The sequence below is a fragment of the Tympanuchus pallidicinctus genome, unplaced genomic scaffold, assembly GCF_026119805.1.
Source record: "Tympanuchus pallidicinctus isolate F22 unplaced genomic scaffold, pur_lepc_1.0 scaffold16, whole genome shotgun sequence".
Lineage (NCBI taxonomy): Eukaryota > Metazoa > Chordata > Aves > Galliformes > Phasianidae > Tympanuchus > Tympanuchus pallidicinctus.
In genome coordinates, this window is record NW_026294679.1 from 26,223,344 (window position 1) to 26,250,594 (window position 27,251).

Consider the following 27,251-nt stretch of genomic DNA (forward strand, 5'->3'; position numbering starts at 1 on the left):
CCAACCTGAAAACCTGGATGTTAGGAATAGTTCCTGAGCCCGTGGGCAAGGCTGGCTAGATGATCCTCTGCATGGATACTTGCACTCAAGTGTGTTGTCTTTCATCAGGTCTGCAGGGAACAACAGTACTGAGACTTGTCAAGTCTGCTGCCCCTTCATCTCAGTCTTTCCCAGGTACACAGCTGTCTGAAGTTCTGTTTGCATAACACTGTCTTGTTCACCATCTTACAAGATGCAAAGAAGTGAAATTCTGTCTGTAATTTGTTACATGACTTTTTCATCAGCAGTTAGGAGTATTTTATCAGGTTAGAAAGTTTCATATGATATAATGGCGGGTTTCGATTTAGAGGTCCAAAAACATGAAAAAGAAATAAAAGTTTTTTGTGGTTTTTGTCCTGATGAGCTTTGTGAACTTGCTTGTTTGTGCCCTTCTGGGCAAACTGCAAAACAGGCTTTCAAACTTGATAAGAGTATAGTGTGAAGCAGTGCCTTTTGAGCACAAGCTAGATTAAAAATAAACAAATAAATAAAGTTTAATCATAATCAATAGTATATCACAGATGTAAATAGATTTGTTTAGAAAGTAGGTCAAAACTTAGAGCTTCAGATTAGCTTAACAACTTGCTTAGGAAAGTGTGTACCTATACCTCTAGTTATTTTTTCTACCAGGATATCAGATTTTACAGTGAACACAGCTATGTGATAAACACATATAGCTGCTGGCTGCTGACAGAGGGACATAATTCCACAAATGCCCTCTTATCTTCATTGAGGCTTAGGTAGATTCTCTCTTGTTCAGGCTGATAAAAATTGAGCTCAGGCACTCAACAACTAGAAGGGACATGATTGTTAGGATGGTTTTCCACACATGCTCTACTCACATACAGCACATGAGACTTAACCGCTCTGGCAATCAGGTGGAATATGCCTGTGGTTCTCTGGTATAAATTGAGTACAATTGATTGCTTTCGACATCTCGTTCTCAGTGTCTTGGATATGTTTAGAAAATGCTGGTGCCAGCTGGCAGATTGCTGGTGAGGCTGAATGCACAAGGCTAATGTTCTTTCAGTGGCATTTCATCCCCACCATCCTTTCATCCGTTCTTCTCAATTAAGATAGATGCTTTGCCTGCACCTTTTTTGCCTTGATTTTCTAAGGCTTGACTTTCTTTCTCAAGCCTCACCTTGACTTCTGATTTTTGAGGTAGGATTTTTTTTTAACTCAGATTCAAGCAATTAGTTTCTTCTTTTTCCCAGCTAATTGCTCTTACGTTAGCTTCACTAATCCATAAGTGCCAGTAGTCTCTGAGATACTGGATCTCGTTTAATTTCCAAAGAAGCAGAAGAGAGCTAAAACAAGAAAATGTCACAGCATAAACAGACAGCAGAAGGGAAGAAAAAAGTAGATAAAACAGTTTCTTATCCTCCTACTTTACATTCATTCACTCAGCTATATCACATGTAACATCAGAGCATTATCATCTCTTGAAATTTACTTCTCACAAGATTGATAAGTAGACAATGTCCCCTAATTTGTACAATTGCACCAAGTCAGATATTCTGAGGAGAGAGATTGTTTTCCTGCCCAGCAGCTGTCATGGGATTAAAGGTTCCAATGTTTGTTAGTAAAGGTAGTCAATATTACTTCAATATTTTCCCTGAGAAAATAAGACTGAAATCAAAGCTGTATTTCAGGGGGAGGGAGGAGGAGGAGGAGGATTTTTAACACAGTATTTGTTTAAAAAATATGGAAGAAAAGCTTTGAAACTATGGAAATGTTTCTTAGGATTTTCTTTAAATGAAAAGTTACATTTTTAGTTCCAGTGACTTTTCACTTAGGAATTTAAATTGATGTAAAAAAACCAGAGTGGAATGTTTAAAAAATCTTGAAGGATTTTGATTGACTTAATCTGTGTTGTATCTGGGTCTCCATTTGTGGAAAGTTTCATCTTTTTATTCTGATTCCATTATTTTCTAAAAATAGAGGACATATTGAGGAAACTTAAGTATTATAATACGAGCCATTGAGAGGAAGAGCTAATACCTCAGACTTGAAATTATATTACCCCATTTTCTTTAACAGGTAGAAAAAGAAAAAAGAATTTTGCACAAGTTCTAGTTCATAGCAGTAAGAGTAAAATATCTGATGTGTGCAGGAAGTTTAGCACAGAAGAGAAGAGCTCAAAGAATCAGAAGACAAATTCCTTATTCATGTACAGATTCAGATACAAGCCCCCTTTGGCCAGCATGAGATGAAAAGTTTTTCATTTTTTTTAGAGGTGCTTCCTGTTGCTTCCCAAATTAGCTCCAAATTTCAGAGCTGCTTTGGACTTGTGTTTGCTTTGAAGTGTGATAAGCCTTATTGTTTTCTACTAGTTAAATGAAAGGCTGATTGATTTTATCAATCTCGATCTTAGCTCAACCCTGAAGTTATCTGTTAGCCTAAAGAAAAATAACAACAACAAAAACAGAACAAAGGAGAAACAAAATATTGAGTGTAACATTTAGAAAACTTTGACAATAGCACTAGAGCTTCAGATTTCAGCCTTTGCTTTTTATAAATTAATACCAAATTCCTTGTCATTAAAGATGTTTTTGCCAAATTATTGTAGAATTGGAGAAATAATGTGATACATTTTTCTATGTCGGAGGCTTGGATGAGAAAATTTTCAATTCAGGTAAAAACTAACAGGACTATAGAGTATCTTAATGCCTTGGGAGATGCTTAAAGAAATGAAATGCCTCACTGCCAAAATCTGTAGCACCTCACTGTTCACGCAGAACTCTGCAGTGGAGAATTCCGTTTTCAAGTTGTTGCTTGATATAGACAGTTTTGAAATACAGACTGTGGACTTGTGCATATATTTTTGCCGTTTATTTGGAGAATTTTGGTTGTACTATGCTATTTATTTGCAGATATTAGGATTAACTTGATATTTATAAGCCAATATTTGAAATATCGTGTCTTCAGACGTCATATGTACAACAATTGTTCCATCGGGGCTGGTACATATATGTGCAACTTACACAGTCATTTCAAAAGATCAGAATAGGTAATTAGAGGAGACAGTTATGAAGCTTTAAATATTTCCCTCTCAAAACCAAGCTAAGTGGAATGGAATCTGTGTGATTTGACTTGATTTGAACTTGATTTGAACACATTTTTCATTTTTAATTAATATCTTCTAGTTTTCTGAAATTAAAATAGTTTTATGGAATGAAAAATTCCACTGTGCTTTCAGAACAACAACAAAAAATCAATTCCAAACTAAATCTGAAGTAAAAATATAACAATAAAGTATTGCTGTTTTTAGAAATTAATGGAATATTACAAATGGTGTGATGGAAACCTCATATTTTTTCATTCAGACAGTGTGTCAGTATTTTGGCATTTGTTCCATTTGAGACAGGAGTTTTTTAGAGGTCTTGTGGAGGAAACATTTCATTCTGAGTAGGAATTATAAATGGAGTAAGCATAGCTCTATGATTTATTCTTCCCAGAAGCAGTGACCTGGATGAGTAAGAGTGAGAACTTAAAACTCAATGACAGCGTATGTGAAGACAGTTCTTTATAAAGGTATTAATCTCTGAACATTGGTGTAGTCAAGACCCTATTTGGTTCATGCCTGCCTGAGGCATACCACATCCACTGGTGTCCTTGATATTCTGTAAGCTATTACTCCATAGAAAGATTGCATACTGAATCATTCTGTTGCCTGAGAGTCAATATTATGTGTGTCCCAGAGAAATGACAACATCAGCTGATAAACAGAATTTTAGAGGTGGAAGCGAGGGACAGTTTCTGATCAATCAAAAAGGTGAATACTAGGAAGTAAGAAACATACTTTTAATTGCATAAGTTTGGAGGTGGCTACCGGATCATGGATGCATAGATTGAGTGCAGTTTTCCTGCTGAATATATTCATCATAATAGAAAATTGTCTCCAATCTGTGAATGCTTTACAGAACTGCTTGAAGAATCGCAACTACGAGGACAATTGTTAAGTACATAAGGGAAGATATTTATGTTTGCAAGCCATTGCTCTCATGGAAAGAAGCCAGCTTTAGTGCAGTACTAATTATTAGCATAGATCTGCTTATTCTTCTCATATTAGTGTGTGTAATCCTGGTGAGAAATACTCTGAATTTCTTCTGCTCGTTGCCTGCGTAGTGGCTCTGCCATGGATGGGGTTAGGCCATCACAGCAAAGCAGACCCTTTTGTTATCTCTGCTAGTGACATGATGCTAAGAGGTCCTCAGCCCACAGGCTGTCACATAGCCAGCCCACCTAATCCTCATCCTGCTGCTGTGGCTGGAAGAAGGTCTTGTGGTCATTTTGCCACGGCTGCAAAATTTCTGCAGCAGAGGATGAAGCAGATGAATATGGAATTAATGCCTTCAGTGCTAGGAGGAAAAGGTCGCTATTGCAAGATGCTGTGTACCTCCCTCCTCACTGGGAGCAGCTCATAGTGTTTACTACCTTGCAGGAACATTGCAGATCCAGCCAGTTAGTTAAAAATGCTAGTATTCTTGAGCAGATTGACTGAAAATTGTGATTATTTATATATTTGTGGATGAATAACTGATAGACTACCATTTTTAGTTTAGAGAATATTTTGTGGTTTAATGGTTTCTGACAAGCAATATGAGCAAATGCTAAATTGAAAAAGGCAATAATATATGGAAGTTCACAAATGTGAGTGTCACTGGCAGCAATTCGTTCTTTCTTGTTTGCTGCCCAGCCACTTCTCATTAGGTTATTCTTCATGGCTTAAAGTCGACCAGTTCCAGGAACAAATCAATACCAGGGAAATCCTTTTGTCTTTTTCTAGGGCAAAACATGTAAAGAAAGCTCAGTCAATGTGTCTTTTAATAACATCTCATGGAAATGCCTGGATTTCCCTTCATGTTCTATAATTAATTGAGCTCCTTGCCACCCACAACGTATAACTGTTCCCCTCTATAATTCTCTTTTGGCTTAATTGCCATTTGTTTTTCTGTTCTATTTGTCTTTTGCTATTTCTTTTCTTTTTTTTCCTTTTTTTCTTCCTTTTTTTTTTTTTTTTTATGGTGTTGGATGTGCTTTGTACTTAGTTTTATCTTTCTGTGCTTTTGCTTCTAAATGTCAGCATAATTTTTCTGCCTTATAATATTGGAGATGTTATAACCATCAATCAGTCCAATAGAAGAGCAGAAAAGATTAGATACCATTTATCTGTATTGGTTGCCCATTGTAATGACCCAGTGGACAACATGAACAGATAATCTGTTGCTTTGATGGAAACTAATTATTCTTAAGAGTGACAGCATAGAAATAGCTTTTGTGACATTGTTTTTAAAAATGATGAGTACCTAGTCATTGCTAGTGTAAGGCTGCAGTTCCATGCTATTCCTCAATGATTTCCCTGTATAAGCAGCAGGAAACCTCAATTTTTTATTATTTTTTTTCCCTAAAGAAAGATCCCTATTTGCAGAGTCAAAAATATCTGACATCCCATGTAAAATGCCTATTAAATTTAATACAGAAAACACTGCACTGGCTGCTGAGAAGTAAAAGTGTGCTGCCATCTTATTTCCGTCGCATGCAGTTGATCTTGTTGTTCTGTGAATATGAAGCCTGTTTTATTTTGACAGCTAATGGTTTTGCTAGTGTACTGCGCTGGCATTTCACCTCTTGAAAAGAAAGTTTCCTGAAGCTAAAAAATATGTCTAATTGAATGATGGAATTAAAAGCAAGTGATACAGTTAAAAATAGCTGTTTCCATCCTTTCCAGGCACATGTAAATCACACAACTTTTACTTCGTGTCAATTAAAGGACTTGGAGAAGGAATGCAAAAAATTACTGTCTCTTGCAAAAACTTCCAAGAACCTCCTTAAAAATTGCCTTTCTGATGGCTGGGTTCCGAAACTCAGTGCACTCAAGTTGTGGTTGACAGGGGAGGTATAATGGAAGAGTAAAGGCAATTGGGTCTGAGAACTGATGCAAATGGTCTGTCTGTGACCACAAATCTTTATAGTTGTGGGGCTGTCCTTGTCCTTCAAAGGGTGCAAAGTGCTTGCATGGCAGGCACTGTGTGCTTTAGCCAGAAGCCAGTAGCTTCCTGAGTGTCCTGCAGCTGTTGCTAAGTTTGGATGGCTGTCTAGTGGCCTCTGGGGCAAATCAGATAGATGAAGTGCCCTTTGGTGGTTTGCTTTCAGGGGGCACACATGGAGTGAGCTGTGGTAGCTGAAAGGCTGGTGCTTCTGCTCCCAGAGGTGCTAGATAGGTAACTGGAAATAGCATTGTTTTCATCCCAACTGTATAGCCAATTATTGGTGCATCTGAGAGGGACTGGAGCATAACCCCATCTGGCTAAGCAAGGGAAGGGAGATACTAGGTTGAGAAAGTTAAGCTGACTCTCGTGGGTAGATGATTGCTTTTTCAGTGGTGTCATGATTTCTGTGGCCAGTAGGTATGGGATGTCAGGCTGGTCAAAAAGTCATTTTCATGGTCACCTTTGAGGTGAATTCATCCCATCTGGACTGTTGTAAATCTAGGTGCCAGTTTCACCATGTTGTAAAATCATGTCAATGGCATTGTGAGGTTTGCATCTCTGCCAGCACATAAGGGCAGATCTCTACCAGAGGTCTGCGCTCTTCTGTGGTCTCTCAGTGTGTCCAACAACAAACTGAAATGGCTGAAAAATACTGAAGGCTTTGCAGTAATAGCAAGGCTTGGTTGCTATGCTCTTCTCTGCAACACTTTTTTGTAAGACTGGAAAGAGAAAGCTCAAAGGTTAGGAGGATGGGCTTACTAACTTGAACTGTTTGAACTGATGCATACCATGAGTACTAGTCCAGCCAACAGTGGACTGAAGTTGTTTTCATGAGCGGTCTTGAAATTTTCTTACTTACATAGTCTTTTGTAGTTGGGAGCAAGTGGAAGATAATGAAAATCTAGACTGTTAACTAACTAAAAATCTAAATGCATAACCTAACCTTGTATATTTTTAAAAATAGTAATAATACCCTGCAGCAGAGCTCCTAGAAATCCTTTTGCAGCATCTGAATGGAATATCAGGATAGAAAGAGTTGGTGTTGCAAAAAAATTCAGGCAGTTTTGCAGTGAACACAGTACCAGCAATTACATTTTTAAGAAGTGCACTTACTATAGGGTGGTTTTTGCAGCCCGTCCTAAGCTATTTGGTCCCGTCCACCTTCTCTTTTTCTTTCACAGGTCTCTTGTTTTCTCTCTGTACAAGTAACATAAACCTATGTATGAACTGAGGAATTTTGCTAATTGCTAGAAACTGTTTTTTGTAGGAGTTTTTAGCAAGGCATGCTTTGATACTGCATATGTATTGTATTAGAAATACATTCAATAGAGACATCTCTGTACATTTCAAATATGCATGCGTGTTAATGTATTTTTTAAAATTCTCTCAGAAATTCCACCATCTCTTTCTATGTTTTTCTCATTCTTAAATTGCTCTGGTGGTAGAGCCTGCTGAAATCAGCCTTTTTTAAAATACACAAAGCAATCTGTCGTCTTCTACACAGCACTTTGGATCTTTCCAAAATGTCTGTGACTGTCTTAGCATCTCTAAAAGAAAAGAAAAAAAGAAAAAAAAAAAGATGTTAAGAATTGCAAAGTTAATGACTAATCAGCAGTGTCTGGTCCCCATCCTTGGGACATCTTGTAGAACAATCAAGCCCTGCTCTGTCATAGTCCCAAGCAGTGATTGCTCCTGCATCCTATGAGTCTTGAGGCACTAGGGATGAAGATGGAACACCTCAGCAGCTAATTAAACAAGGCAACTTACAACTAAAGTACATGCCTAGCTAAATAGGCTGGAGTGCAGAGTCTGTCAAACAGATCTGTCTTTAAGTGCTTTACACCCTTCACTGTACCTGGTTGAACATTAACATCCCAAATTTGCTGATTTTCAGCAGTATCCTGCCACATGCAGAGAACTAGCTGAAAGAAGACTGGTATTTTTTGTAATGTAGTTTCTTGATGCATTATCCTAAAAAAAGACATCAATCTTCACTGTGGCAAAGAAACAGCACAAGATGTTTTAAACATTTTGAAGGGAAAATGCACTGTCTGTACTTTCCTATTTCTCTTCTACTACTTCCTCTCTCATTGGGGTGTATGTTTTTGTAAGAATTCAGAAGCTTCTAAAAAAAAACAAACAAAGAATGGTAGTAACAAAGTAAATTATCTGTTCTTCCCTGCTTGTTCACAATTTTTCTGGCCTTTTCTGTTGCTGAACCTTTTAAAATTTTTATCTGCACATTTCAAAGATCACCAGAACTTATTTCTGAAGAGAAAGTGAAGAGAACTCTGATAAATATGAAGCAAGAAGAAATGCAGATAGAGAGCTTTTCCTCAAAGTATTTTATCTTCATCTCCTGATCCTGTCTGGATCAAAAGAAATACCTGTGCCCTACTTAAAGAAATATTTGTTGGCAATAGGCATTGTAAAAGGACTGGGGTTTCTTGTTTGTTTTATGGGTGGTTTTTGTTTGTTTTTTACCAAAAAATACAGATGTGGAAGTAGAAATGCATAGGAAAAAATAGCATCAAGAAGCTCCAGCTAGCACAGCTATGAATAGTGGTAATCTTTGAGAGAAGACAGAAGAGATCACAGAAGGAAATTCCAAAGTCAGTGGAAAAGTCTGTGCTGTAATAGAAAGATGTCACTGTTTCAAATACTCCATCAAAAGAGATGGGCAATGACTACTGGTGTCTGAGCAGAGCTGAAAATGAATTTTTCTTTTCTCTAGGAAAGGCTGTGCTTCTGTCCCTAAACAACCACCTTAAATTCTCTGTTGCCCTTCAACAAGGGCCTGTGTGAAACAACTGGAGTGCACTATATTGAGATCCAAGCCTAGACCACTTGGATAAGAGGCTTGATTCTTGGTGGAAGGGGTAAGACTTCTCAAGATGACTGGACAATTTGGAAGACTTTGAAGGAGAGTGGCTTGGAATTATCTTTCTTGACAATTAGAACTGATTGCACAAATGAAAGAGCAAAAATAGTTTTGAGGTTTTTTTTTTTTAATGGAAGATTCTGACCGTCTGTTGTGTGTGATGTGATTTTTAATGAATGAGAGCAGTTAACATGAAACATAAACATGGATGTCCAGCTATCCTTCACATATCCAGCACTGGCTGTCATAAGGAACATTTTGATATGGTGGAAGAATGGAGTAAACACGTATGGCAGGATGGATGAATGAAATTGAAAATGTGCACACGCACTCAGGGGCCCTGCCAGGGTATGTTTGGCAGTCCTACAACATTGTAATTAAAGACAGACAACATTTCTGGGAGTTCACGAGTGAGCGTGGGTACTGAAGCCTGGCTTCAGAATGGTTTAGGCCACTGAAGGTTCAGCAGTATCTGAGCTGAAAGCGGAGCACCCAGCTAGTCTTTGAGCAGTGTGTGGACTCCAAGCCTTATTGTAAGTGCTGTGATACTGTTCATACTCGCTGTCACCCCTCACTCGCTCTGTCCTGTAGCTGAAATGGGAAAGTTGGAATGCGCCGTTACTGCTGAGGAGGCGCTTTGAGCTGTGGAGGTGGGGGACGGAGGCGTCTTGGACAGAGCCAAATAGAGCTTTCATCATATGGCAACTGCTAGCCTGTTGCACAGTTCATCTGCCTCCTGTGCTGAGAAGGTGTGTCGTACAGAAGGAGTGGTCTCTGCACTGCTTTTTACCGAAGAGCGCTCTGAGCAAGTTCCTTCCTGAGCAAGTGGACAAGATTCTGGTTTTGTAGCATAAATGTTTCTGACCAATTTGTTCTGTCTGCAAGAAGTTACTTGGGGTTTGTATATCTTTCAGTCCTCAAACGTCTATTTCTATTTATTTTTCAAAGCTCAGGTGTTTTAAAGCTGCACTTGGGACTGAGATCTTTTGTAGAGAATGTTAGGTAAAATGGAACGTTACTAAACGTTAGCCAAAGAAGTAAACTATAAAAATACTGACATAGGCTAAAGTCTGGAAGTGCAGATGCATTATTGCAGTATTTTTCATTCTAATTGTCTGTTTAACTTTTCTGTTAAATCAGTGAGAAAATGCCGATTGTTATAATTGGAATGAAATTGGAGTTAATTTATATTCTAAGTGGATGAAGTGATTTGTGAATGTTTTCTCCCACAAAAAATGCCTTTTGAGATGTAGAAAATACAGCAGTTTTCAAATACATGGCGATATTCCTGTTTTTCAGTAATCCAAAATGAAAAATGTTTCAACTGAACCTGAAGCTAAAATAAAAGCACACAGGATTTATTTGCCCTCCTCCCATCTCCACCCCCCAAAAAAACCCAAACAACATCAACACATATTTTTAATACATACATAATTATTTACAGGTCCTTTTTTCCACCTGTACTACTTTCCTAATACGAAACAAAATCAACAACAAAACTAGTAAGCAGAGGATTGATTCCTTTTGACATTATTCACATTTTGCTTCTTGTTTTGCCTGGTGCAAAACTAGCATCAGGCTGAGCCAAACAACCCTTATTTGTTCAATTGCAAGCACCTTTCAAATCAAGTGATCAGCAAAGTTTTCAAAGGCAGTAAGGTGTTTAATGTCCATGTATTTCTAAGCAGGTGGAGATACTTGATTATTCTGCATTAGTGTAGGTTAGTGCCTAAACTGCAGTGCACTGTGAATTTGTCTCTAAGGCTTACTCTTACACCACTTGCTTTCAACTCTGGGGAGACCATGATCTAAATAAGGGGAGAAGTGGTGCTCCAGATGGGCGCTGGAACTCAGTTTTGGTCTGAGCAGTGAATGTGCAGAGTTCAGCTAATAGCAGTTAAAGTTTTCTCATTGCACTGATATTCAGTGAAACAGCTGAAGTAACCCTGAACTGACAGAATTAGAAGTGGAATTAGCAGAATGTTGCAAGACAATATTTCATTTCCTGCAAATGTTTTCCCTGTTAATAAATGTCTGCCAGAAAGGACTCTGTGGGGCAAGAACATCTGAAGATACGGAAAACTTGAAGAAGCACTCTTCCGTGTTGCTAATGACTTGGTCAACTGAGAGCATGAAGTACAGCTCATTTTTGTTTGTTGTTAGGCAAAACATGCTTGATTCCTAAGTGTAGAAAATATGAGTTTTTGATATCACTACTTAGTCTAATTGACTCATCTGAGTCCTGTTTGAACCCTATGATTCATCATTTTTCAAATTAGTAGGGACATAGGTAGGATAATCTGTGTATATAATCAGTAGAACATTCTCAATGCTTTCCACTGTAATGGATTATCCTGTCATTTACAGTATCTCTTATTTCTGTTATTATCTCAGCTTCACATCCCAATTAAAAGCCTCATTAGTTCATTCCTGAGGAAGCTGCCCCTCTGCGTTGCTGCTGACAGCTGAAGGAAGTGTGTCAGCTTGCTGTGTAGAGCATTATTTGCTTGAAGCTGGCAGTTCGCTTTAGCATAGCCACCCTCCTGCTACACAGGAGATACTTAAGTGTCAAGCGTTTTCAGGCCATCCATCTTCTTTGGTTGTTCCACCCACCCATGCTCGAGCCACGTCCACCAGTGCTGGTGCCCCTCTCTGCCTTCCCTTTGTCGTTATGTCATTGTCAGTTGTTCAGTTTACTCAGTGATTAATCATCATTTGGAAGGTTCTGCTGGGAGAAAACAGAAAAGGGAGTATTACTGCAGGTGGTTTCTCTCTGATTAGTTAAAGCCACAATGGCCAGCTGCTGGGTCTTTGTTTGGGCTTCTTCTGAAGACTGCATGGGCTTTTTCCTTACCAGAATTCAACTGCGCTGCTAACTGTGGGATTGTCGTGGGTATCCCACTGCTGTATGCTGAAAATTAGACCTGTTAAGCTCAGCAGATTTGGGCTGGTTGTAATGGAGGAATCAACTCTTCTGCAAAGATTGATAGAGGGTTTTTTTAAGGAGTTCCTTTTTCTGTATTCACACTAACCCTGTTATGGGTTTAGCAGCAGAACTTTGCACCGCTTGTCCAGAAGCACCTGCCTGGATCTTTTGTGCATGAAAGACATAACGTTACCCAGAAGTTCAGTATCACATTTCTCCTTTCTATTTATGTATACCAACTTTTTGAAGAAGTAATAATTATGTAGAGTAACCTCTAAGAAGGAGGAATGGTAACATTCAAAACTGTGGTAAACAAGAGAACTCTTTGGAATTTTGCTTTTGTCTTCTGCACAATGACTTGAATGCAACTTTTTCAATATCTGAAGAGTTAAATATTCCACATATTGTCTCTTCTTCTGTACTTCTTGACAAGCATTACTTACCAAAACTTATGTTCAGCTAGAAACCTTGTTGATGACAGTAACAGCTATTCCATGCTTTCAGATCTGTTAGCTTGCCTGAGTATTAAATTGCTCTTCATATTTCTCTTGCAGATTAGTATTTCTTTTTATGCTACAGCAGCTTTTAATGTCATCAAAAGGAGATGAGATGAATAAGATATGTGTGGGAGGATGAAGCAGTGGTCACTCAAAGTATCCCGCTGTTTACTCTGGCCACAGAGTTTATAGTCCCTCCCACAGGACAGCTGGCACTGGGCTATGATTTTAGTACTTGCATTATTTGCAATGCACAGCCTCCAGTCATGAAATGACAAACTCTAAGCATTCAGGTAAACCTGTAGCAGTTGTATTCTGATGGGCAGGTTCGTTAATATTATGGGGTAACTTTGAGCAACACAGTGAAAGGCTACTTTTTTGCACGCTTATTTACTGTTTGTTTTATTATATGTATAAGAAAGGGTGGCTGGGTGATTAACTGTGGGTGGAAAGAGCTTGAAGCACAGCTAGATATACTGAAATCTGAAGAAGATGCAGACAGGGGATTAGGTGCTTTCACATTTAGCTAAAAGCATTTCTCAGGTTTTGTGCAAAAGGCCCTTCTGTTTGTATTTTTCACCCCACCTGGTAAGGGCGCTCCTCCACATCTTGTCTACATGCAGGAAGTGAAAGGCAAGAAATCCAAGGCAAGCAAATAGTGGTGGTGAATGAGATAGCTTTAAGCAGTTTTGTCATGCAGACCTGCTATTCGAGCGCAACTGGGTATGGCCATAGTGAGCATTCCTCTGCCTGGGAATGATTTTCCGGGGGTGTTTCAAAGAATAAAAAAGTAGCCTGCATGCCCTTTATTGTCCCAAGGCCTAAGCTAGAACATTTCGGGGGAGGGAGAGAGATAAGACAAGCCAGTAGTTGCATGTATGAGACTGTACACGGGCCTGTGTCCTCACCAAGAATGCAAGCATGGGTGGTAGGTAATGTGCTAACAACTGCTGTTGTAAGCTGAACTACTAGTATGTCTTCAATTCTGGGGAAATCAGGAGTCAGAAGAAGGGGAAAGAAAAACAGGAGATTTGCCTAAGAATCAGAAGATTTTGAAATAAGTTGTTTGAGTGTTTAATTGCTCACGCTCTGAGCTTTTGGAAAGTGTCCATCTAACGTTTCTTATGAGGCTAAATTTGCTGTCTAGCAGCGCTTAAAATAAAGAACACAGGGAGTTTTCCTCAGCAACATACCTCTAAGAGGGATGAGCATTTTGAGGGAAAGCACCAAAATGCACATGGCTTTCAGTAACATCTCAAGGTCTGGTAATACCTCTAGCTGTCCGTGCAGGAGAGCTCACCTGCCCAAATGCACAGACAGAGCCTCTTACAGTTTGTGTTAGTGCAGCAGAACACATTCTGGTATCACAATGTCCCTACAGAGATGGAGGTGTCCCTATGCAAACAAGAGATGTTTGGTTTTTGCAGCCCTAGGTCATTTTACTGTCCAAAATGGGAGGCTGCAGAGGAAAGAGTGGCAAGAGACAGGACTGGGAGAGATCATACCCATCAGGATGGCTTTTCTTCCAGGCTTTTCTGCCTGGTACGCACCAAGAAAAGAGACTCTCTGAAACAGGTAGTTCTGGTCTTGGCCTTTCTTTGCACTTACTCAGCATTACAAGAAAAATCTGGCTGTGAAACACTTGTCACTCACAGTATTCATGTTTTGCCAATTGATATGTGACTCATGCTATTTCACAGCTGTTCCAGAACCTTTTGCAACTACTTGTTTATTGATGTGTGTAAAAAAAAGCCGATGAAAAGGTCTAGAGAGTAACTGAGCTTTTTAGAGACTTACTCACAAGACAGTGCTATGGGAAAGAATTGGATCATGTTTTCAGGGCTCGTGTGAGTACTTCACATAAGGCTCACAATGTTGGCTGCAATTTGTTTGCCATGAAACATAAGAAAATGGCAGAAATGGAGGCACCGAGGAGCTATCTCAAAGCCCCTTGCCCTTATGGCTCTTCCCCTTCCTTGTCATCCCACAGCCAGTGTGAAGGAACAGTACTCAGCTAACAGCAGGGGCTGGGGCTCCTAGGACACGAGGGACCTTTCCCCTTTGGAGGAACGGGTGTCCTCTTTCTCCTAACAAAGCAGAAGTCTCCAGGGTGTGTACCCAAATGACATCCTAGCTGTTGGGGTCAGCAGCAGCTTGTCATCAAGAGGTCAGTTTGCTTCTTCTGTCCTGTGTTTGCCAGTAGTTCCTGTAGGGTCTCCAGCACAGAGCCAGGCAGTCCTTGCAGCTTAGGAGCTGGGAGAACCACAGAAACTGATTATTGCTTTTGTGTTGGGTGCTCAGAACTTTGCAACGTCAGAATTCTCCCATTGTGATTATTTTTGTTCACTCAAGATTTATTTAGTGCATCATAAAACTAGATGAATATGTCTTCACCACTGCAGTTATTGTTTTTTAACCAAGTTACAGAATACAGTGGACTTTGAATGCAAGCACAGGCTAACCCTAAGAGTAGGTTAATTTTTAAAGCATGAAAATCAAGTTGGTGCATTGTTCCTAAAAAGCACCTAAATTGCCAAGATTGTGTTTAAAAGTAACATTATTCTTTTAATTATTTTATTATGAATAATTAAAAAAAAATAGATTTAAAAGAAAAAATGCTTGAAAAAAGGGAGAATAGAAAGATCAATGAAGCAGGCTGACTGCAGGCAGCAGATGCTGATTTTATAAATGTCAAAATAATGTAACATTAAATACACTAAAGAAAGTAGTTCTATTCTAACTTATACTAGAAAATCTGTACTTGCTGAGATTTCAAAGGTGATTGCTTTTGTTACTTGATTAGTGCTGATAATATGTCTGAAGTTGAACCACGAGCTCTATCTACCCTGTTGTTAACAGCGCAGCTGCATCAGTTTGAAGACTATACCACATTAATGTACAGCTGTATTTGACACGGTGTCCAGCTTTTACATAAACGTGCACTCCAGTCCAGCTCCTTTCAAACTCTTCAATGCTTCCCTCAAACCTCCTGTTCACTGGAGCCATTTTGGGAATGGGATGTGATGCTGTGATTGACTCTAGAGCAAGCAGCTATTTTTAGCATTTACATATTTGCTACAGAGCAGAGCCCAAGATTTCATTCCGTTAGATGAAATCTGAACTGATTTGGTTGCATGTAATCCATGTCTGAAGAACAGTGGAATATTAAAGGAGTATCATGCCTCAAAATGACAGAAAAGCCAATGATCCTACTGTCCTCTCTCTTTAAATATGATTAAACCAAATATGTGTACATAATGGAAAAGTAAATTTTTGTGTTCATTATTTCTTACCATTCTTTTACTGTGCTCTTTGGAAACAGTATCTTTCTGGAAATAGTATTCAATTGTTTTTGTCTACTTCATGAGCTGTGACTTCATGAGGTATTAAGCTGACTATATGTGACTGTGGGTCAGCACTGCGTATATGTTACTGTAGAGCTGAGTCTTCCTCTTTGTAGCTAGCGATCCAGTTCTCTCACCACTTCCTCTGTGCCAAACTGCACAGTGTTAATGGCACTGAATTTTTCACAGGTGGGAACATTTTAATACATTGAAGAATTTATCTATTCATATTTTACTAACGGAAAAGATTTCTTTTTTTGCAGTTTTTTTTTATGGTTTCCAACAGTGCCTTTTAGGATTGTATAACAGCAGTGCATAAATCCTCAAGTGAACTTGTTAATGCATATCAGGTTCATCAGCACATAAATAGCTTTCGCTATTTGTTGTAGACCCACCATGTTTTGAATGCTAGAGCAGAAAAGTAAAGTCATTTGGTTTTGTTTATTTCCACACTCTCTCTACTCACAGCTCAAAAAGTTCTACTTCTGCGTTCTCCCCTATTGATGCAATTTTGATTCTCGGGCAATGAGTCAAAGAACAACTTTTGTTTCTCACATAATGAAGAAAAACAATTGGTTCACTGAGCATCATTATCTTTATGATACATTAATTGTTAATGAAAAGATTAATATGGACCAATAGTACAAAGTTTTCTTAATTAAGGGTAGCTAAGAGGACAATTTTCCGGGAACAAAAGAAAAATGAAAGATAAACGTTTTTACAAAAGTATGCACCAGAAAAATATTTGCAAATGCAGTCATTGTGAAAACCAAGAAGTATACCAAGCTGAGAACGTGAAAGACTTTGCACTGCATGCAGACAGTTTCTATATAAATTTTTCTTCCTATAATGATGCAAAGGGAAACAGACACTGAGTAGCATCTCCTTTCTAGGAGTAAATCTAGTGCTAGTCTAGTGCTAAATCTAGTAAACTCAGTGAAAGCTTCTCAGCCAAAACAATATCCAACTGGAAAGTGGAATTCTGTTCAAAATTTTCTCCTTAGGATAAGGATGTACTTTTTTGATGGAAAAAATTCAATTTCTTCTTAAATGTAAGAATTGGGTCATATGAACAAAACAATTGATTACGTTTTTAAGTCTCAATTTCACTTCTGTCTTTCTGTTATTATTTGTTATTTGTTTTTTTTCCTCTGTTGTGAATTTTCAAGGCACCTGTGTTCTCAAACTGAAAAAAAAAAACCAAAAAAAAAAAACAGTGACAGCGCAGCAGGAAGGGGAAAATGAAATTATTTCTCATTCAGCAAATTGTAGCATTTGATGGGAAAATATTTTTACTTCCATATGTTTAAAAGCTCAGCTGCCAGGCCAGATCCCTTCACAAACCCAACATGCACAGGGATCTGCTTGCACACATAGAAGCTAGAATAAATAGAAGCTCGCAAAATTAAGAGAATTACCTAGTTAACAGAGGCTCGCTCAAGTGAATATACATTGCAGCTTGGGGTACTGTCCTTCAGCTGATAAAATATTTTATAGCAATGATCATAAAACCACATGTCATTTCCTTTGTTTATAATCTTTTTGAGCTTTGAGAATATGTTCAAGAGATCTTGAATCGTGTCTCCTGAAATGACAAACCTACACAATTCAAGTGTTGTCATACGATAGGTGTATAGAAGAGCGGAAATCTTACAAATCCCGCTGGCACCATTGATGCCAATAGCGTTGGCTGGAGGTGCAAATGTTCCTGCCGGAGCTGTTGCAGTGGAAATGTGCACCAGATGAACAGCTGCCCTCCTCACTCAGCAGGCAGATTCAGCATGCCGAAATAGCTGCTACATAAAGCACGGAGAGAAAAGAGCAGATTAACGCTATTTCAGCTGTAAAGTACAGGAAGATGTCTTTCCCATTGTGACTATAAAAAGTATTTTCATATTTATGTAATATTTATTTCCATCTCTATGAGTGGGGCATTGATACAGACTGTTGTGCATTAAGATAGGAAAATGGCTTGAATATTCCATTGTGTTATTTATTCATTCGCAAGCATCCATTACACAGTTTATTTTCCAATTAATCCTAACTATCAAACAAATGTTCTTCTCCTTCTCTATCCCCAACAGTGACTTCCTTCTCATGAAACAGTTTTTTCTTTGTGAGAATTAACTAGATATTTCCTGGTGATTTTCTTGTGGTTGGTATGGTATAAGAATAACCATATAACAGCAACTGGCAACAGTGCTATTTCAGAAAGACCACTTACAAGAAGACAAAGTTCAGTAGTCTTCAGAGAGATTTTTTTCATGGCAAACTGTACTTCTAATGTGTTTCTGAACAAGGAAAAGTGGGAGATAAAGAAACAGAAGTCATTTTCTTTTTTCTCTCTACAGTTTTGGACTATGTAGCCCCTTCCCAAAGTTTCCTAAAAAAGAAAGAAGGATGAAAGATCATGAAAAAAATGAAAGATTATGAAAAAACTGAAAAGACGGAAGTTCTTCACGTGCATCAATGAGCTATGAAAAGGTAAGAAGCAAGGAATGAGAATAAATGATTGAGCTGCTCAATGTAGAGATGTCAAGGGAGAGTTCCTTGGGAACCAGTAGTGATCCTAAGCTATTTTCCTTCTTTATAGATACTTGCTTGTGAGGTAGGTGGTGGCAAAATGAATGTACTCACTGATGTGACCTTAGTTAGGGCAAGTAAATTATAACACCAAAACAGTAAGGACTTAAAAATTTTACAGAAGACTTTCTTGCTATAGAGTGTATAGGAAATAAAAAGACAGATGAAATCCAGTACAGATTAAAGCAAATTAGCATACATGAGGGGGAAAACACAACTGACACTGTGTGCACAGTAGCAAGCTCAGAACTGATTACCATCATGATTGCACTATCATAGATTCTGAAAATATTTAGTCAGTGCTTAGAAGTGGGGGAAAAGAGTACATGAACAGAATTAGGAAAAGAGGAAGGAATAGGAAACAGAAAAAAAGTTTGGTCATTACAAAAAACCATGAGTGCAGCTGAAAGGTTAGCATTCTGCATGGAAAAGAAATAATGGATGAGGAGTTTATGGAAAGCTGTAAGAAACTGTCAGTCATGAAAAAAGTGCCAAAGGAATTCTTCATCTCCTTCTATGCAATAACCAGAAGCCATTGAAAGAAATTTATCATTTATTCAATGCAGACTGAAAACAAGCCAAAGATGTTACTTCTCCTCACAGTGTGCAGTAAAACTCTGGAAACCACCACCACAGGATGCTGCAGATTGTAACTGGCTTGTGTGGTTTGAAAGTAAATTAGAAAAATCAATGGAAGAAAAAGCCCTCTGTTAAATATGAGGACTTCCTTGCTCAGGAAGCTCCTGAGCTCCAAATTACTTCAGAGTGAGGAAGCGTACTATGGACAGAGCACTATTCCTCTGTCTTGTTTTACTCTCTTTTTGATAACCTGACACTGGCTGCAGCTGGTGGCTTGGTGTCCTGACTTGTGGTTGTTACTTTCAGCCAGCAGGAATGTAAAAGTAGTAGCTTGCCTTTCCTCAGAGCTAAAATGGGTAGCAACTGAGTAACTTGTAATACAGCTGCTTGATGCACTTTCAGAGAGGAAGCATGTAGTGAGTTTTGGAAGAAAAGATGTAGTAATAAATATTTAGATAAAGAAACATATTGAGATGGGAAAAGGCAAGATACTTGAGTATCTCAAGAATTGCCTTGACTGTTGACTGTTTAGTGTTGTCTTTTCCAGGAAAGAAGTGGGAAAAATGACATCTCATTGCTGTTTCACAGAAAATATTATTTGAGACGTGAGCAGTGTTGCTGCAAAGAGCTGATATAGGTTATTACCTGCCACAGTGAACACTGTATGACTTGAGAGCTAGAAGTTCACCTCCTGTCCTTTGAGAACTTCAGCAAGAAAATGACTTGTCAGAGCCTTCCACGGAGACATGACTGATCTATCAAGGCCTACTTCCACATGTACAGTCAGAGCGTGCAGTCACAACCAGCTATGAAATCCCATTTGAGTGGAGGTTTGCAAAGTCAGATCCACAGCCAACCAATGTCCTTTTATGTTCTTATCCGTGCACAAAAAAGTAATTTCAATTCATGATTCAGTCTTATATTTGCCTTAGGAGAAATAAGAGATTTGATTTACTCCCCTGAGAAGAATTAAAACAGATGGGGTATATGTTTTTCACATGTTCTCAAGTATACAGTGGCTTAAAGGTTGAGTTCAGTTGCATAATCCTAGGGCTACATGTCTTGCTGTAATGAAAACATACAAAGAAGTCTTTGTTTTCTGAAAATTCTTCTTCTTTTTTTCTTTTCTTTTTTTCTTTTCTTTTTTTGAAGTGAAATTCACATTTGCTATCTCTTTTGAGTGAGGCTTTGAAGCAGAATGTAGCTCCCAAAGGTGGGTAATCTTCATGCTAATTTACTGTGCAACAATGTGCATTATTAAAAGGACATGTGAATGATTCATCCAGTGAATGAAGAAAAATTATTCCAAATGATTATTGATGAGTTAATCAAGATAGCCACGTCAACTTTCTTTGTCCATTACTGTGAGCAGTATTTCACAATCATAATAATAAGAGCCAAATGTTAATGACCGAGGTAATAAGAACCTAATGAAGAGCAGTGAAAAGTAATCTCTTTAAATAGTTTACAGTTTTCATAATCACTGAAGTGGTCAGTTGGTCCCACGATTCTTCATATTTCTTAATGTATGTTTACTATCAGCTTTTGTTTTTAACTTCTGTTTTCTTTCTCCATAAGGTGAGCAAATAGAGAAATTAAAGACCATAAAGCTGTATAATAGCGTACTAAACAAATCCCATTTTGTAACATGAATTCTTTCTAAGACAAAAAGATTTTTCACCTGGAGTTATAGGAGCCTGCTGCTGCCTTTAATTTCTTTTCTTCATTAATTCTTTTGTTAGAAATAATCCCTATCATTTCTAAGATCTGAGCACGGATTTAAAGTGTATTCAGATAACTAAGATTGTTGACTGCTTCAGTGTAGGAAATTTCTGGGGAAGAACATTTTACCTGCTTTCTTTCCTGATGTGCTTGTGATACACAGATGAAGAATTCAGGCACTGGTCTGGGTGATGAACCCAGTGAGCAAATCTACTCAAATTCCTTTTTGTGATTGGTATTTTTTCATTGACTGTATACTTGATTTGGCTTTTTTTTTTTTTTTCCTGCAGTATCTGAAGTTGTTCTTTCAAAGTATGTTTTTTTTTTCTTCAACATAACACTTGAAAATTCAGTGAAAGTGATACTGTTTTGTGTTACATTAGACTGACAGACTTGCCAGGTAGTTCTCCTTCAGAATGGTCCACAAAACATCCATCCATCTTCTTTCTTTTCCCAAATGATGACAATTCCTAGGAGCCTCTAATCAAATTTGGACTATTAGTGGAGAAGATCAAAAGCCACAAAATTAGAAAGCGTCACAGAAATGTCCTATGTGGCTCCTGCAGTGCCATCAGATAGTAGTAAAGGGGGCTGGGGTATGTATAGTATGTGGAGAAACAGTTTGGCTTGTGCAGAAATGACTTTCTGACTCCATTGGTCTTTTCCAGTTCTCTTTCCTGGACAAAAAACTTCCATTTTACAGGTTCCTCGTGTGATTGATTGATTCTGAAGGCTAGATAAAGTTGAACAGTTCAGCTTCTCACAGTTTGTTAGGCGGGAAAAAACGTAACATTATTTTGCCATACGCAATCAATTCGATGTGGACAGGAACACAACTTTGTCTCGTTGCTCCTCAGACTGCTGAGAGCCATTTTTCCAGGCTCAGCAGGACTTTTCATCACCAAGCCCAACTAACCCATGTCTTACAGCCCACTCAAACTTCTTGCACACAACCCACTCTAGAGGCATTGCCTGTCTCACACCAGTGTTGTCTGGACACTCATTGCAAGTTGAGAAGGTGCATGGTAAACCTGCCTGCTAAGATGCTGTTTTGCTTGTGGCTCCCCAGAAACTTTTCTTTTGCTTCTTTGTGTGACAGACCACATCAGTGGGAACTACTGAACCCCAGTGCCTTGACTCAAGACATTATGGCATGTGCTTCAGGTGAATGACAGTTGCGGACCATGATGCATATTAAAACACCACAAATAGAATAATAAAAGGGGATTGGTGTTTCAGCAGCTGCTGAATTTGTAAAGGTTCTTACTGCAAAAGGATTTGGCAATTACATGCTACTGCAAGTTGTGAGAAAGTTTAAAATCTGATCTCTATGCAAGTCTACAGTATGAACAATTCTGCCATGATAGGAAGCTGAGCTGGCTGAGAGAAACCTTGATCAACATTCTTCATTTCTGGCTTCTGTGGGTGGAGTGAGAATGAGTAAGAATTGGCCTGCCATAGAACAATTAAGAAATCTAGACTAGCCTCTCCAGTGACTGCCTCTCCATCTGCAGAGGCAGGACAAGTCAAAGATGCAGTGTATGAGCAGCCAGAGCCTCTGGTACAACAATGCCAATGCAGAGTGGGCTAGCTCCATGGTGTAAGCTCAGTGTAGCTCTGCTGACATCATTAAGTTAGTAAAGACTTCTATTCATATGCAGCAGATCCAGTGCAGACATGGCCCTGGCTATTTAGGCAGTGTTGTACACTAAATAAGTAAGAGTGTCTGCTTCTAAAAGTCTCCATGATGTTTGGTACATAGCTTCTGGATGACTGAATGAGTGTCTGCACAATATCGGGTAAATTGCATGGCACTATAGGAAAGAAGTTATGGGGTGAGATAGAAAACCTCCCCTTGCAGGAGGCTGATGTATCCTCAGAGCTGACAAAGTAGAAATCTTGTACTCCTGCTGTCAGATGCTTGTCCAAGTCCTTTGCTTGAAGAACAATTAGATAAGGACTCTAGATCTAATCTTTAGAACCTGCCCAGGGCTGCAAGCAGACAGCTGATGTTCTTTTGTGGTATAAAATACTGTATTCATTTTTTTCAGACTCAGCTCTTTGGGAATATTCTTGGAAATCTGGAAATAGCTGTATCTGCACAAGCATAGTGATGGTTGCAGGAGAAATTTGATGTGTTGCTTACTTACTACAATAACTCGAAACGGTAGACACAGTTACTGTGTCAAATAAAAAGTGAGAAGGATGATCTGACAACTTTATTATGGGATATTGTTGTTTGGAAAAGTCACTGTTCACCTAGTTCAAAATGTCTTGCTGTTTCCTCCTGAAGGGGAGAACATCTTGGACTGTTAGAATGAATGGCTTCAGAGTATGGGTCAGAAACACACTAATATAGAAAGTGAAGGCAAAATATACCTTAAAATTATTCTAAGTTCCCCAGAATATATATGTATGTCTGTGTGTACATATACTAGCACGGCATTAGGTAGGTAGCTGGATGTTGGCATTTTTGCTCTTAGGGGCTTGCAAATAATAACTACTTTTCATAGTCCATTAGTTTCTGTTGCTAAGCTGAATTTACCCTGATGTGTTTGTATGCATTTGTTTGTACTGTCTAGAAATGGAGGGAAATGCAAGCTGATTTTTGGAAAGCATGGCCCATCTGAGACATAAGTGTAAGTGTAACACCAGGCACTGTCACATATAAATCAGAAGGACCAATTTGTCCTGGCTTGGCCTCAAAACAGCTCTTAGAGAATAGCACGACTGGCAAGCTAGAGAACGTAAGAAGTCCCATCAGTTCAGAGTCTGTCTGAATTCTGGGGCCTGGGAGTTTTGGAAAGAGAATTTCATAATGGATTCTTATTTTATACCACAAAACAATTTTGTCTAAACATGGCATGTGGTCTTTCCCAGAGTGTGGGGAGAGTGAAAATCAGGTCTGGAGCCAAGTCCTGTCATTTGGAACACTTCAACTAGAAAAAGAATATAATACTTTTATATTGTTTAGTATATACTGTTATATCTAAGAGTATGCTCGCTTACACTGTTGTAAGCAAGAGTAAACTTGGGACAAACTGATGTAATGGGAATTTCCTAAGTCTTAATCTTGATCCTGCCAGGCAGCTTACTCCTTTTCATTTTGTAACGTGTTATTTTTCAGCAGCTTTATGTTATATAAGCTTCTAGTAGGACATTTGAATTATCACTTAGATAAGCTTTGGTTTCCTTTTTGCCTGTTTTCCTTGCATTATCTGACCTTTAGAAAAGTACTATTAAAATACATTTTCTGCTGTACGTAAATGATTTTAAGTGAATTGATTACTAGAGATACGACATTTGCATGCAGTGTGAGTTACCTATGCATGGAAAAAGAGATTAAGAGAGTTCTTTTATCGGGTCTGCAGAATCACATTTCTGTTGGATACACGCCTGCAAATCAGTGGCCTTGTAAGACCTCTGAGTTTTGATTTACAGGTTACAGTTAAGTTTTTTGCCCATTGCTGTAACGCTTATGATTTCACTTAAAACACTTGTTACTTCTTGAGACACTTGTTTGTGAACTTAACCAGAGATACAACTTGATGCTGAACTCTATTGTATATATCTCTAAGAGTCAATTAATTTCAACCTATTCATGTCCCCATCTGGTTCCTTCTGAGATTGCTGCCTTTGACTGAACCGAAGCTTTGCATTTGCACAATATGTAATTACATGTAAGCATTTATGTTGTTCTGCTCTCAAGTTCTTAGTAACCAATCTGTCTCTACTGAAGGCATATCTTTCCCCAGGAAAGGATGTGAGGCAGCAATGGTGGTGCTTGAAAACAACAGCTTGGGATTGCTAATGGTTTACAGCAGCAGCCTGATGACGTACTTTTGCTGGAAGACCAGCTCTCTGAACTGCAGGAATAAAAAGCAGAGCTTGGCATCTGAGAGCAAGTGTGATCTATGAGATGAAGTGACCCAGCCCAGGATATCTCCTGCTTATTCCCTGCAACCTGGCATTGAATCTTCATGTCTGACTCTTCCTGTGTTTGAAACAAACTCTTGTTTTTTTATAGATCTACTTAAGCACCACATATGCATTTGACTGTAACCCCGAATGAGGCTGAATGTGTATGTGAGAAAGATGGAAGTAAAATAAAGTAAATGAAAGCCCTCTCCAAGGATTTTGGACCACTCCAGATTCTTTCAAAGAAACAAAGGTTTCTGTTTACAAAGTGAGACAGCAATCAGTCTCTTTCTATCTTTGGGCCTTGCGTCTGCAAGGTGCTTTTAGAAAGTGTACAAAATATTTTACGTTTTTCAATTTCTTCACTTCTTGAGTTGGCATATGTGTTTCTGTGCCAATTCAGTCTGGTTCCATGCATCTTCTGCAGATACTAGTGTGCAGCAAATGGTCCCTTCATTCAAGTTGGTTCCCATTTACAGATTGCATTCAGTTCTTCTGCTGCTCTGCCTCAAAGCCCTTCCCAAATGGGGATCAGGCAGTGGCACAACCGTGGTAGCCATGAAATGGTAAGCTTCATGCTTGGAGGGGTGTCTTTGTTACTAGCAAATCCTCTGCCAGTTAATTGCAGCTGTAATAAAATTTTAGCTCACTTTCTTTGTGAGATACCATTGGCAAGTCATTCAGCAAATCTTTCCACTCACCCACATCCAGTAAGGTTCCTCTTTTTTTTTCTTTCTTTTTTTTTTTTTTTTTCCTGAAACGAGAAGATAGCTGTTACAATTCAGCCAGTCTGTATTTTTCCTATATCTGACCATCCCTTTTGCTGAAAGAAAACTACATGAAGTCCACTGACCATAAAAGGATGGCTTTTGTTCTTCATGTACTTAGTTGGTGGCTGATGTTCATATGTCTTCTCTGCTTCAATTCAAGCAAATACCCTGATTGAATTGGCAAATTAACATGACAATGTCAATGTCAAGACCCATTACAATAAAGAGAGAAAGATCTTATTTGCAGAGTAGTTTCTTAACAGCCTGGTTATGGAGGAGCACTTTCCCCTCTGGAACTGCATAGGTCATGTAATCACAAGGAATAGTCTGTGGTGATTAATTTGTTCATCTATTTTCATGCTTTTCTTCAAAAGAATTCCTGAGAAGACAACAGAAATGTCATTTATCCAGCTCCCATCACAATCCCTTAGCTGATTTTTTACAGAAGTTCCTAGAAAAGCTGTTTTTCATTCCTACAGTTTTGTTCGGTGACTTTAACTGAGGCAGACTGGCACAGGCAATGAACTTCAAAATTTTCTTTTCTTTTCTTTTCTTTTCTTTTCTTTTCTTTTCTTTTCTTTTCTTTTCTTTTCTTTTCTTTTCTTTTCTTTTCTTTTCTAGGGGGATGTGATTTGGCCACCTGAGGATCTTTCACCGGCTTTGTGGAGCTTTCAGCTGGTTTTGAGGGCCATATCCTGTTCCAGCTGTATCTGCACAAGGTTTGTTAACACGATTTCATTGTGCTCAGCTGTGTGTCAGAGTTGTTTTTTAATGCCCTCACTTAATCATAAGGATATTTAAATGGTTCTCTCCCCTGATTATGGGGACTTGCATGTTTGATGATTCCTGTGATCCTTAATCTCGGAAATATCCTTGTCAAGTCAAAGGAGCTGCAGTGTCTATACTTAAATAGAGTGACAAAATGGATCCTTAACATTTATATGAGTGATATAGTAGAACTAAAGGTTCTAGGTGATGTTAGTTGTCTTCAGAACATTTTTGGCAACATTGTGTTTTGTACTGATTGTGCTTAGCTATCTTGGTATAACTGCTGTTGGAATAATAAGCAGAAGAAAGTATATTCAGGCAAAAGACCCCCAGACTATGCCTTGGATCCACCCTGCTGCATCTTGAGTTTATCTTGGGGAAAATGTTCAGGGTGTTGCAGAGTCTGACCTATTTCTTGCATGCTACGTTTAAAAAAAATAAATACATAAAAAATCAACCTCTTTTTGCTTTGCAGAAAGAATTTTATCATGGCTGAAAAGCCAAATGCAAATGCTGGTGCTTTTGGTGCTTTATAGTGCTGAGACCGCTTCAGGAGAACATTGGTGGGGAAGTTTGCCTGTGAATTTTCTAAAAAGCTGAAGATGAGCAACGCAGGTAAACCTGAGCCATCGCCTGACTCCTCATTTCAGAAAAGCATTCCAAGTTCATCATTGTTCCCCATGAAGGTTATTGATTAATTATAAAATCAGATGCTTAGAATGGTTACTTGAGGGCTTATAAAATTGGAGTAAAAACAAATAGGAAAGATTCAAACATTTATAAAACAGATTTATTTCCGGAATATTTTGTTTGAATAACTCCCCACTAATTTCCATCACTCTGTTTGGGGAAAAAAAACCACTTCTATAAAGCTAGTTTTTAGTCTTCTTCACTGTCCTTTTCTTTTTGCTTCTTTTCTCTCTGATACTTTTTTGTACAATTCCCCCAACACACCACAATAGCAATGTAATACTGCTTTCCAAACATACATGTGTGGAGGATGGCTTTTTCTGATGGTTAATACTTGATTTTGTTGCTCTGTTAGCCCCTCCTCTTGAAGTGGTGTGGCTGTTCTGTCAATTTTTTTGTAAGATGAGTGTGTGTTTGTATGTGTGTGTGTGCAGAGGGAGTCCAGACTTCTGGTTGCTCTGGGCCACTATAATGGATGTTTAGTTGTGAATTGAATGGATACAATAAATACCACCTCTTTGATAACTAAAGGCACAAT

At 38.5% G+C, this 27,251-nt stretch overlaps 1 long non-coding RNA gene across 2 annotated transcripts; it reads left to right on the forward strand.

Moving 5' to 3' along the window:
• Positions 1 to 27,240, forward strand: LOC128077754 (uncharacterized). Of its 2 annotated transcripts, none has more exons than XR_008205169.1 (5): positions 1 to 174; positions 18,035 to 18,167; positions 19,998 to 20,058; positions 24,307 to 25,974; positions 26,499 to 27,240. It is a non-coding gene; the product is annotated as an uncharacterized LOC128077754 (long non-coding RNA). The 2 variants fall into 2 exon arrangements; XR_008205170.1 differs by having other exon boundaries at positions 24,595 to 25,974.
• Positions 27,241 to 27,251: the final 11 nt, after the last annotated feature.